The sequence below is a fragment of the Leucopleurus acutus genome (genome assembly GCF_964270905.1).
Source record: "Leucopleurus acutus genome assembly, chromosome: 5".
NCBI lineage: Eukaryota > Metazoa > Chordata > Mammalia > Artiodactyla > Delphinidae > Leucopleurus > Leucopleurus acutus.
The window spans coordinates 2,987,991-2,999,704 of record NC_139147.1 but is presented as its reverse complement, the minus strand read 5'-3'; positions in this window follow the sequence as shown (position 1 = coordinate 2,999,704).

Below are 11,714 nucleotides of genomic sequence, written 5' to 3'. Positions count from 1 at the left end.
TGCGGGCTCAGTAGTTGTGGCTTGCGGGCTCTAGAGCACAGGCTAAGTAGTTGTGGCACACAGGATTAGTTACTCTGCAGCAATGTGGGATCCTCCGGAACCAGGGCTCAAACCTGTGTCCCCTGCATTGGCAGGTGGATTCTTAACCACTGTACCACCAGAGAAGTCCCTTGGATACCTTTTATTTCTTTTTCTTGTCTGACTGCTGTCGCTAAGCCTTCCGATACTATGTTGAATAGAAGTGGTGAGAGTGGGCATCCTTGTCTTGTTCCTGAATTTAGCTGGAATGTTTTCATCTAGTATTATGTTGCTTGTGGGTATATCATAAATGGCCTTTATCATGTTGTGATAGTTCCCTCTATACCCACTTTGGTGAGTTTTTATCATGAACGGATGTTGAATTTTGTCAAATGCTTTCTCTGCATCTATTGAGATGATCATGTGGTTTTTGTCTTTTCTTTTGTTAATGTGATGTATCACATTGATTTTGCTTATACTGAACCATCCTTGTGACCTGAATGAATCCAACTTGATCACAGTGTACGATCCTTTTTATGTGTTGTTGGATTCAGTTTGCTAATATTTTGTTGAGGATTTTTGCTTCTATATTTATCAAAGCTATTGGCCTGTAATTTTCTTTTTTTTTTGTAGTGTCTTTGTCTGGTTTTGGTATCAGGGTAACTGTGGCCACAAAGAATTGATTTGGGAGTGGTTCCGTCCTCTTCAATTTTTTGGAATAGTTTTAGAAGGACAGGTATAAATTCTTCTTTGTATGTTTGGTAGAATTCCTCAGTGAAACCATCAGGTCCTGGATTTTGTTTGCAGGGAGTTTTGGAGGGTTTTTTGTTTGTTTTGTTTTGTTTTTAACAGATTCTATTTCACTTCTAGTGATCAATCTGTTCAAATTATGTTTCTTCTCGACTCAGTTTTGGTGGGCTGTATGTTTCTAGAAACTTGTCCATTTCTTCTACGCTGTCCAATTTGTTGCTTATAGTGTTCTCTTATGATTTTTTGTATTTCTGTGGCATTGTTATTTCTCCTCTTTCATTTCTTATTTTATTTGGGTCCTCTCTCTTTTCTTCTTGGTGAACCTTGCTAGAGGTTTGTCAATTTTGTTTACCTTTTTTTTAAAAAAAACACTGCTCTTAGTTTTATTGACCTTTTATATTATTTTCATCTCTTTATTTCCTCTCTGACATTTACTATTTTCTTCCTTCTGCTGACTCCGGGTTTTGTTTGCTCTTCTTTTTCTAATTCTTTTAGGTGGTAGGTTAGGTTATTTGACATTTTTCTTGTTTCTGGAGGAATACCTGTATCGCTATGAACTTCCCTCTTAGAACTGTTTCTGCAGCATCCCATAGGATTTGTCAATTTGTTTTCATTTTCCTTTGTCTCTAGGTATTTTCTGAGTAGTTTCAGCATTACTAACCCATAGCCCTGTGTGAAACAAATTTACTATCTAAAGGACAGTATTTTGTCCAATTCTTTTTGTCTTTAGACTTAGCAGTATCCTGTCAAAATACTGTTCTCCAAAGTGACTTAAGTTGGTTCTTTCCTTCCTGGCCTCCTTCACAGGGGTTCATTACTCGCTGTAGAAGAGTTAGGTTCATTTGTTGCTGTTCGTATTCCTTTCTCCCCATATAGTGCTTGGTTTTCATCATTTCTTTGTGGGTGCACTACTACGGTTCTAAGAAAGGGAGCTTTAAAAAAAAAAAAGTACCCAGTTCCCTGGCAGTCCAGTGGTTAGGACTCTGTGCTTCCACTGCAGGGGGCATGGGTTCAACCCCTGGTTGGGGAACTAAGATCCCACGTGCCACACCGTGCGGCCAAAACAAAACTAAACAAAGTATCCTTAGACGAAATTTGCTCCCACTCCCCCCAACCTCCACCCCCGCAGGTAACCAACCACCCTCTTTAGTTGCTGGTTTATCCTGTATTTCTTCGGCACAAATAAGCAGGTGCCTGTGTCTTTTCTTCTATCCCCATCTTTCTCACATGAAGGGATCATGCTACAGACACTTGTGCGTGGTGTCCTACACGTAACAGTATGTCCTGGTAATCACTGTGTCTGTTCATATAGACCTTCTTCATTCATCACTACGGCTGCACAGGCTCCATTGTGTGGGGATACCCTGTTTATTTATCCCTCCCTACGTGGGCATTTGCACTGGTTCCTACATTTCACAGTGACAAATCATGCTCAATAAATCACCTTACGGGTGTGTATTTTCATATCGTTGGACATGTGTCCTCAGCGTGGATCCCAAGAAGTGGGAGGAGAACATAAGTGCATGTGTGGTTTTGCTAGTTATTGCCAAATTTCCCTCCAAAAGAGTTCTGCCCATTTGCATTCCTTCTAGCAATGTACAAGAGGGCTTTTCCCCAGAGCCTCACTGAGTGTGTCATTTTATTTAAGTTTTTGGCAATCTGGTAAGTGAGAAACAGTATGTCATTGTCGTTTTAATTTGCATTTCTCTAGTTATGAGTCTGAACTTCATCTTCTTCTTGTTTGAGAGTCATTTTCACGCCATTTTTGTCAATTACTTGGGCGTGTCTTTTTCCCATTTCTCCCCAGTTTTTAATCCCTTTGTCACTCAAGTCTTTAAAGAGCTCTTATATGTTAGAGATTTTACAGAGACAACTCTTTGGTCTGTGTTGCATGTGTTTCCTCTCAGTTTATCAGTTCAGTTTTTATTTGGTTTATGGTGTTTTCTGTGATACAGTTTTTTTTCTATTTGTATGCAGTCAAATGTATCAATACTTTTCTCATATTGTCTCTGGATTTGGGGTCATAGTTAGACCCTCCCTACACCAAAGTTAAGCAGAAATCCACCTATGTTTTCTTCCATCACTTGTGTAGTTTCATTTTTTACTTCCTAATCTATTTGGATTTCATTCTTGTGTATGGAGTGAGATAAGGATCTAATTTTACCTTTTTCCAAATGGCAATCCACTTGTCCCAGGACATTTTCTAAACAATTCATCTTTACGCAGTGACATGAGACACCACCTTGTCACTCACTCAGCTTCCACATACACTCGTGGCTACTTCTGCACTGTCTCTCCTATTCTGGGCTCTATTTGTTCACGTGCCTGCACCAGACGGTCTTGACTACAGAGGCTTCACGGTGTTAATGCTGGCTGGGTTGGGCCCCCTCATCATTTTTCCATGTTTTTCTGGCTATTTTTGTTTGTTTTTCCATATGAGCTCCATAAAACAGCTAATATTTTTCATGGGACTGCTCTGAATTTGTAAAGTTAGGGAGACCTGGCATCTTTGTAAAGCTGGGTCATCCCATGCAAAAGGAGACATGTCTTTCCATTTCTTCAAGTCCACTTTTGTGTCCTTCAAGACTGCTTTAAAATGTTAATTGTAGACGTTTCCCCACGTTTCTGGTTAAATTTATTCCTGAGCAAACCTTGCTGCAATTGTAAATGGAATTTTTCCGTATTGTCTCTTACTGTTCATATGTAGGCAGGCTATTGACTTTTTAATATTAACTTTGTATCCAGCTACTTCACTGCATATTTTTTTAAAATCACTGATCCCCTAAGGGTTTTCCAGATACACCATCATGTCATCTGCAAATACAGATGGTTTTACTTCTTCTTTACCATTGTTATGCCTCTAATTGACTCCTCTTGTCTGATACGTGCAGGATAGTAGAAAAGGTCGTGGGCATTCGTGCCTTTTTTCTGATCTTAATGGAAATGCCTCTAAGTGCCTCTTCATAAAGTAAGGTGCTGGCTTTAGGACTAAGGTGTATCGTGTCAGATGGCTGTAAACAGCGTGACTGTACTTAATGCCACTGAACTGTAGGCTTAAAAATGGCTAAAACGGCATATTGTATGTATATGTTACCACGATTTTTTTCCCTCGATTCCCATTCTTTTATCATGGTACTGAATTTTGTACAAGACGTATCCATGGAGAGAACTATGAATTTTTTTCTTAGATGTGTTAATGTGATAAGTGATACTAATATTGAACAAACCTTAAATTCTTAAAACAAATCCCATTCAGTCATGATGTATTATTTTTGTAATGCTATTGTATTATTTTTATGTTAGATTCCAGCTGCTAATACTTAGTAATTTTGCACTGATAATTCATGAGTGATATTGGTGTACAGGTTTTTCCCTTTATACTGTCTTTATCTGGTTTAAGTATCGGATATTATACTAGCTTCACAAGAGGAATCAGGAACTGCTTTCCTTCCTTTTCTACACTCTGGAACACTTTATGGTGCTCTGGGACTATCTGGTCCTTGAAGTTTGGTAGAATTCCCCTGTGAATGTCTGGGCCTGTGGTTTTTCTGGGGTAGTTCCTTAATAACTTTCTTACGTATACTTATTTCTAACATGCTGTCGTCCTCATTTAACCACATAACAGTGAAGAGCTTTCCAACACGCACCTACCAGAGAAAAGTCTGCTCTCACCTGTGCTGGTGGCTTCGGGGGTCTTTTGAATACTGGACTTTGTTAAGGTTCAAAGCAAGCTTCCCAGCAAGGCTCAGCTGCAGAGGGGCCCTGAGCACACGGTGCTGTACAGTCAGACTTGACCTGGCAGGATTCACGGGTGCAGGGCCAACAAGTGGGGGGCCCGCTTTGTCTGCTCTTCGGGTCAGATGAAGAATGCTCGAGAGCTGAGGTAGCCATCACGTGACCCTCAGTCAAGGGCGCTGTCTGCCCGCCTGCTGTGCAGAACAAGCCACTTCACTGGAATATTCACTGTCGTCGGAATATTCCACAAAAGGAGCAGATGTTCCAAACAGGGTCGCCGTGACAGATGTCTCATAGCCTTTTGATTTCTCTGGGTAATGGTCCATCTGAGCCAGTAACCTCAAAGAACACTGACCTAAGAGACGCTTGGCCCGGAACCGCAGGCTTCCAGGAACCCTGACCCCCTCTGTGGCCGCCCCTGCCCACCTGGCTACCGCCTGTGCCCTCTCAGCCACGCTGGCCGCTCACAGGCGCTTCCCCCACCAGACGCCTCCCCTCCCCGTCAGGCCAGCAAAAGTCAAAACAAATCACCCAGAGGAGCCATGAGCACAGCTTTTTTATTTTCTTTCATTTCTTTGTCATGGAATTGGAACCAGCAAAACATAACATCAAATGTCAGGCTGGTGATTTTCTGCTTCAAAAATTGGCAAATCCCACTGTGAATCTTAGCACCACTCTGCCTCCATTTCACGGGTAAAAAGCCAGGCTTGGGGGGAAAAACAAATGGCTTTTGACACGGAAATCACAGTCTTCCCACACGCTCCTCCCCGACGTCAGGCGGGCTTGTCCTGTCTTTGGTCGCACGCTTCTGCCCCCCTGCTTCCTAAACCAGCTGTTTCAAAGGTATGCAGGGTGGAGAAAACCTTCCCAAATACAGTGTGATACCCAAAAATCATAAAGAGATGGATGAATCCGACTACCAGAAAAGGCCATATTAAAAAGAAAATATCTAAAACAAAGCCAGAAGCCAAACTGGGAAAGATGCGCAATTCCCATAACAGAGGAAAGGCTAGGAAGATGCCCTTCAGATCAGCGCCCCCTCCCCCCAGGAAACCCTGCCAAGCACCTGGGCCAAGGACTGTCACAGGCAGGTCAGAGACGAGAGGCCAGGCCTCACTCGTCACAGGACAAATGTGACTCAACCACAGACCATGGGGAACACGGCGGGCCCAGACACAAACCCCGCCCCCCAGGACCAACTGGAAACCTGGCGACACGGGCCTGAGGACTCTTTGCCTCAAGTAATCGTTTGGCCGTAGCACAGTGGGGGCAGGTCCAGGTGGAAGGGAATTCGGAGGCAGGGCAGCTGAGTCTGGGACAGGGTGCCTGAGAAGAGGGGGCTGCCCGGGTCCCCTCGGGTCTCTGCTTCAACACCACCCTGCTCACGTGTGGTGAAACCCCACGAGGCTCACACAAGTACTTCTGAGGACAGGACGATTCCCAGACCAGAGGCCACCCGAGGCCCCTCCGGCCAGCCCAGCATGGGGAGACTTCACGAACATACAGGTGTTCCCCAGGGATGCCAGGTGGGCCGGCCTCAGAAAGCAGGGCACACTATCCCTCTAAAGGCTGCTCCAACCTGCCCCGGTGAGCTCCAGAACAGACCCCAGGAGGATCGACTTCATCCCCAGGAGCTTAACAGCCTGCCAGGAGGAGCGCAACATTCTCTAAAGGAAGGTAATAGAGCTGAGCACTCAACCATGACAGTGTCACCACATCAGGCACCCGACAGAAAACCTCCTGGACACAGCAGCAGGAAAAGAGGTGCATAAGCAGAAGGTAGACCAGTCAGCAGAAACAGGCCAGAAACGACAGGGAAGGTGGAGTCGACGTAAGGGAAAACCACCATTTTAAGTATGCGCCGTGTGCTCAAGGACAGTTTTTTCATGAGTATGATGAGAAAAATGAAAGCTATTTTTAAAAGAACAAAATCGAAATTACAGAGATGAAAAATACAATGTCTGGTTCAGAAAATACTCAGCCTTGGAATGACAGCAGCTTACACACCACAGAAGAAAAGATCAGGAAACGTGAAGATGAGAAATAGAATCCATCCATGGAATTCCCCGGTGGCACAGTGGTTAAGAATCCGCCTGCCAGTGCAGGGGACACGGGTTCGAGCCCTGGTCCGGGAAGATCCCACATGTGACGGAGCAACTAAGCCCTGCACCACAACTACTGAGCCTGCGCTCTAGAGACCGTGTGCCACAACTACTGAGCCTGCACTCTAGAGCCCGTGCACCACAACTACTGAGCCCATGAGCCACAACTACTAAAGCCCGCACGCCTAGAGCCCGTGCTCCGCAACAGAGAAGCCACCCCAATGAGAAGCCCGTGCACTGCAACGAAGAGTAGCCCCTGCTCACCGCCACTAGAGAAAGCCCGTGCACAGCAACGAAGACCCAACGCAGCCAAAAATAAATTTAAAAAAGAGAATCTATCCACAATGAAGCAGAAGCAGAAAAAGGCCCGAAGAGAAACTGCTGAGACTGGTTGACCCTAGTGCCCGCAGCAAACAGCCTGAAATGCAAGTACTGAAGTCTGCAGGAGGCAGAGAGAGAAGGGGGAAGGAAACAGATATTTGAAGAAATAATACTTGGAAACTCCCAAATTTGATAAAGACGATAAATCCACAGATTTAAGAAACTCAGCAAATGCTGAACAGGACAAACACACACATGCCCCCAAAGCACATCATGATCAAATTACAGACGACCAGTGAGGAGGAGGAAGCTTTTTAAAAGCCAGGAAAAGAAGACACATTACGTACAGTGGGGAAAAGAAGGTGTATCGGCCAAGAGATGGAAGTCACACAATTTAAGGAGGAAAACGCTAATATAAAGAACTGTTAAACAGGAACAGAGGGCTGCTGAGTAAAGTGTGAAGAACTTTAAAGGACAAAGGAATCTGAGTCTGGGAGTAGCCGGCACCTCCAGGACTCACGCAGAGGGAACAAGCCAGGAGAAGCGTGGCATCTGTGGACCTCGGGGAGATGGCAGCATCCCACTGGGGGTTTGGGGTGGGGACTGGACCTTGTTTGAGGGGGTGCGGCTGTGATGTGCCAGCTGGTGGTGCTGGCGAGCAGAAAGCCTCCTGCCAGGGTTCCAGCAACTCACTGGGGCACCAGGAGACACGCTCCCTGGGAGCTGGACGTGGTACCAGGGCACGTGCCAGGACGCCTCCTGCTGGGGTGCAGTGCATGCTCACTGCGAGCCCGCTGGGGTGTCACAGAGCACCCCGTGCTGCCGGCCGGCATATCACAGCCCACGAAGGAAGGACCCTGGGCCCTGGAGCAGCAGCCCTGTCCTCCTGCAGTGCCCCCCCAGCCCAGCCCAGCGCCCTCCACTGACCATGCCTGCCACTGTGCCAACCCGCAAAGGCAAAGGCAGAGGGTCCAGCTGCAGGGGCACGGAGCTGGGCACAGACTTTGTGCATAGACACTGAGGCCACCAGCACAGAGGAAAACAGACACTGGGGAGACTAGGGCGGCCCCGAGACAGAGCAGGAACATCTCCAAAGAAACGAAAATTAAAGAACTACATCCAGTGAAAATACCCTTCCACAATGAAGGCCACAGCGGCAATTCAACAGAGGACAGACAGCCTTTCCAACAAGTGGCACCAGGGCAGGCAGACGTCCACAGTCAAAGAACAGAACCTCACATCTTACACACAAATTAACTCATGATGGATCATGCACTTAAATGTAAAATGGGAAACTATGAGACATCCAGAAATATCACAGGAGGAAATCCTGAGGGGCTAGGGCTAGGAAAAGGGTTCTTGACACCAAAGGCACCATCCGTCAAAGGAAAAAACTGATGAACTGGAGCCCATCAATATCACACGTGTTTGCTTTGCAAAAGACCCCGTGTTCGCTTTGCAAAAGACCCCGTGTTCAAAGGATGAGAAAAGGAATTGCGCCCTGGGAGAAGACGTCTGCAAACCATATCTGGCAAAGAACTTGAATAAAGAACTCTCAAAACTCACTTAAGATAAAACAGTGATGACACCAAATGCTGGTGAGGATGCAGAGAAACTGGGTCAATGTGCACCACCCAGAGGAATGTAAAATGACACACACACTCTGGAAAACGGTACGGGGCTTCCTTACAAAACCGCACGTGTGCTTCACACAACCCAAATTGCTTAGAGCGAGCCCCCGGACGTTTTCCCCACCACAGCCAAGGTTGTGGCTGGACCAGCCTGTCTGGTTCTTACGGTTGCAGGACGCGCTTCAGCAAAAGCCATCAGGGAACTTTGAGAAATGAGGTTTATTACTCAGTCCTAGAGAGCACAGCACACCTGAGGGCCACACAGCGAGGCCCGTGCAAACGCATGAGCCTGGGGAACTGCCTCTATTGGGGTCGACGCTGGGGTGCCTAGGGCTTCAAGGGTTCACTGTTTATTGGCTACTTTGAGGCTTAAGAGTGGGAATTAGGTTGTGGGAAGGGCAAAACAAGGTCATTCACGCAGTCAGTTTATCTAGGCTACCAGGGCTTTCTGAAAGAGGAAACTTATGTACAGTAGACACCATATTTCTGACAATTAAGACTAAAAATAGAATGTAAAATAGCTCATGAATAACTTTTATATAGATTATATGCTAAAACACCACTTTTGCTGTATTTGGTTAAACAGACTATTCTCAAAATTTTATCTTTTTCAAACTTCTCAAAGTGACTACTGAACACTTTAAATTACATACGTGGCTCAGCTGAATTCCCACTGAAATCCAAAATTTGGAGGATAAGAAGAGATTGTCTACAAAAAACAAAAAGAAACCACTTTAAATATAAACACATACATAGGTTAGAAGGGATGAAAAAAGAAATTCCATGCTAACAGTAACTTTTTACTTGGAGTGGCTGTATTCACAGGATAACCTCCACTTCAGGACAAAGAATAGGACTAGGGACAGAGCGATATTTCAGAATGGTAAGGCATCATTCATCAAGATGACACACTACTCCTACGTGTGTACGCACCTAATATCAGAATCAAAAACCACTAGAACGATGGAAAGTTAGTTCCACAATTAGACATTTAACTACTGCTTTCAGTACGTAAGAGAGGTACACAGAAACTAGGAGGATGGCTGTGCTCCTGAAATTGGTAACAACCAACAGCATCACCAACTTGACCTGATGGACATTTACAGAACACGCCTCCAGCCAGCAACGATGGGACATGTTCTCTTCAAGGGCACATGAAACCACCACCATACTGGAGCATAAAACAAGGTTCAATAAATCTAAAGGGAAAGGAATCAAAGTGTATCGAGACCACAATGGAATCAAAACCAGAAATCAATTTTAAAAATCTGAAGAAAACACATCCAACGTTTGGGAATTTAACCACACTTCCAAACAGCCCATGCAGCAAAGAAATCACAATGGAAATTAGAAAGAAAAATGCATGGCAACACGTACAGAACTCAAATCAGTGCTGCAGGAAACAAATCCACAGCGTTCTCTCCACATTTACACAAGAAAGCTCTCCCAAGACAGGAGGCCTCAGCTCCCTGCCACAGTGATCTACTGGCAGGCCTGAATGTCCCCACGACCGCGTGCCGGCTTCCCCCGGAGCGGTGATCCACGCTTTGTTAAGGTGCCTTTGCTGAGAACAGGGTCAAGGTTAAGCCTCCACACGAAGTGGGCTGCTTCACTGGCCCGCACACAGCGGCCCATAACTCCAAGTCTGCCCCTTTGCAAAGTTAAACCTCAAAGGCTGAGCAAGAGAATGTACCCAGTTGTACATTCTCCGTTCACGGTAGGGGTTGAAATGAACGAGGGTGGGCGGCGCTGTCCAAGTGCCTGCGGAACAGCAAGGGCTCTCCCGAGAGAAATGCTTATGCGTGTTCCAGGACAGCGACCAGCTCGCTCCCCGCAGCCCAGAAGTGGGAACTACTCAAATGCCCACGTGACAGTGGGGTGAGCGCGCTGTGGTGTTTTCACACGAGGGAGCAGTGAGAGTGACCACCACAGCCGTACACAACAGCATGAGAGGCGGCGAACCAGCGCGTTGGGTCGGCCTGGCCTGGGGGTAGGGGTGGGGGGTCGGCGGTAACTGCCAGGAGGGAACCCGGGGACCACTCTGCTGTTGCTGAGCGTCCTGGCTCTGGCTGGGACTGTTACCCATTCCGGGCACACTTGCCAACCGTACACTAGGGTGAAAACGAAGGAACAAAACCCCTTCGAATTCACAACTGTGGTGACCAGGTTTTTAAAAAATCAGTAAATGAGCCGGAACAAAGCCCAAGGAATCTCCCCAAACGCAAAACACACGGACACTGAGAAAGGACGGAAAATGGAGATGAGTAAAGGGGTAAGAAAGCCAGCTCAACTCCTCCGCCCCCGCGGCTCAACAGACAAACCCAAAGAAGCCGCTCTTCTCATCAGAGGACGATGGACCGGCCTTCTCAAGGCAAAGCCACGGAGGGAAGCAGGGATGCTGCTGCTACGGGTGAAGACGGAAAAGACGAAAACCCAGGAAATCCAACAGCTGGCTCCTCACGGGTCTGCGTTCCGCCAACCACGGGAGAAACTTCGGGACAACCGGGGGCACATGAGCAGGAATGGCTCCTAAGTCAGGCTTCCAGCGAGAATTCAGCTCACACTCACCTGAGATTCGCTAAGGTCCTTTGATGCAGACGCTAGTTCCAGAGACGCGGATGGGGTTTCGGGACCAAGAAGAAGCCACGTCTGCCCCTGGGGCTGGGTGGAGCCAGGGCCCCCAGGAGGCGACAGTCTCAGAGGGAGGCAGCCCACGGGAACGGGCACCGCAGCAGAAGAGAAGGCCGCTGCCTCCCTCCCCCTCCCCCCCCCACACCTGCTGCCGGGCCTCTAGCGGCCGAAGCCCCGGGAATGGAGGCACGGATCACCAAGTGGGGCGGGGCTGTGTGGGAGAAGCAGCAGACCAGACCACAGTCCCAGTCAGCCCGTCAGTATAGCCTGGTCTCTGACACGTGTGTGTGTACCTTCGATCAGAACACAAGTAACTTTAAAGCAACCCCCGGAAAGGCGGGAGATGTTCATGGCCCCTCTCACCTGTGCTCTGCTCTCCCGGACAGGCTGCCTGGCACTGCCGCTGTCGTTAAGTTTGAGCCTCCCAATCAGATGCAAGAGGCCAGCCTCACACACCCCTGAGCGCCACCCCTGCTGCCCGGAGCTGGGACACCGGGGTTCCAGAGGCTGCTCCCCTAGCTGCCCT